Source organism: Seriola lalandi, unplaced genomic scaffold (assembly GCF_002814215.2).
Source record: "Seriola lalandi dorsalis isolate HSWRI2012SDOR001 ecotype SW California unplaced genomic scaffold, Sedor1 jcf7180002053912, whole genome shotgun sequence".
Taxonomy (NCBI): domain Eukaryota; kingdom Metazoa; phylum Chordata; class Actinopteri; order Carangiformes; family Carangidae; genus Seriola; species Seriola lalandi.
This window is the reverse complement of record NW_019524465.1, coordinates 153255-155367: the sequence shown is the minus strand read 5'-3', so window position 1 is coordinate 155367 and position 2113 is coordinate 153255.

Below are 2113 nucleotides of genomic sequence, written 5' to 3'. Positions count from 1 at the left end.
TTTAAACACATGGAGGGAAATAGGGAACAGGTGGAAACACTTAGGGCAATCAGACTGAGACACATGAGGAAGGGCAAGTGACCTGAAACGAGAGGAGAATTATTTTTCAAAATAAAACAGGAAATGACAGGACAAAACAAACCCAAGACAAGACAACCTCACCACGGTGTGACAGGTTTGTAATTAGTGGACAAACATGGAACTTTAACTCCTCCAACAAGCTTTTTTTCTGAGCTTTCAGCCAAATCTCCCGGTTTCCAATCATCTGATGGAGCAAGAGAGGGAGCTTTCGTTCTGAACTCTTTTCACTTAACGATTCAATTTGAGACAATATCAGCTATTTTGAACATGTAAAGGTAAAATCTTTAAACATGGCACAGCCTTCACCTTCTCAAATGTGAAAAGACATCCGTTAATATTCAGGCTAATGATGCATTACTCAAACAATTAGATTTTTGTTATTGTTTAAAACGCAGGATTTGTTGTAGTGTTCAATGCATAAATGAAAAAACTATCCTGAAACCCAAGTTGCTGAAATATCAGTCTCACTCACAGCAGACATAACTTTTATCATTGAAGCTCCACTGATTAGTGAAAACCACATTGTCAGCTCATGTTACTTACTACAAAAACTGCAAAAATCAATGAAAACAATCATGATATGATAACTCTTGTAGTTGTGCAATCGCAGTTTAGTAAAACCAACAAACTACATAGTGAATATGATTCTATGAAAAGGAAGAAATGTTTTTCTATCAGTAATTTGGGATTTGCACCTGTACTTCAAATTAGTAGGGTTTGTTGGTTAGTTTTTTCTGTTCTGCCTCGAGGGTGTAAGGACAGATGGTGTTGTATACTGTGCAAATTGTAAAGCCTGAGGCAACAATAATATAACAATATTCAACTTTGTCACTCTTGAAGATTGTCTAAAAGCCAACTGCAAACAACCACAGAGGCTCCTCCCAAAATTGCTGATGGTGGTCAATAAATTCAGCAGCTGGATGTGAACCCTCAGCAGTCTTTTTTAAGACATAGGGAAACTGTTTTATATTCACTCATACAACACATTCGAAGTGTGTGTGTGTGTGTGTAGACAAAGACGTTGTGTGTGTGTGTGTGTGTGTGTGTTTCATTGTACATATGGCGAACACACACAGACGTTCTCCAGCATCACATACAGTACAGCATGTTGATCTAATTACACAGGAAGTAGGCCCTGTGACATTTTTCTTCTTATTTATGATGTGTTGTGGCCATTTACGTCTAAACTAACCGAGAGCGGGAAACCCAGGGCAGTAGTTAGTCAGGAATTTAAACCACTTGTGTCGGGAAAACACTCTGTAACAGTAAAGTTTCAAAACAAAAACAAATGCACGAAGAATCAACTTACTCGTGATCATAGGTACAATGAACTTGTTTTTATTTACAGGTGCCATTTATATAATTTGTCCTGCTCTATAGCAAAATAAAAAACTGTCTTGATATGAGAAAATAACTGACGCCACAAAGGAAATGCCTTTAACTTATTTTTATATAGCAGAACACACCCTGGGGTGATTATTGTGCTTATAACATGGCCACTTACAACAAGCAGAAAAGAAGCTGTGTTTAAATCATCATTAATTTCTTCATTTTGCTTTGTTTTCACTTTTGTTCGTTCAGTCGGAGTTGGTTCTGTCTTAGCAAGTGGCAACTATAGCAAGTATTGTTGCTGTGGTTATCTCCTTTTTACTGTAATATTACTTGGGCACTGATTTAGAATGGTGAGCACACTGTTGACCGAAACGTCATTTTCTTTTTTAAGCACGCTATATGTGGCAAAGCTAGTGAAACAACCAGTTATCCTACATTTCCCTGTATTTCTGACACATTCCTCCTGAGAGGAACGACAGCATCAGTTGTATTTGGAAGTGAGCTGATATTATTATAGAGTGAAAGTCAGTGTAGGGAGGATGCTGGGGTGGATGGATGGGTCAACAAAATGCTGGACTATTACAGGAGACAGCTGTTTCTTTCCAGTTTCTAATCACAAGTCAAATAGGTTTCCTTTAATCATGACCACAATTGTCCCCCAAACTTTAATCAACTTGATGAGGCTAACCTTACCCTGACA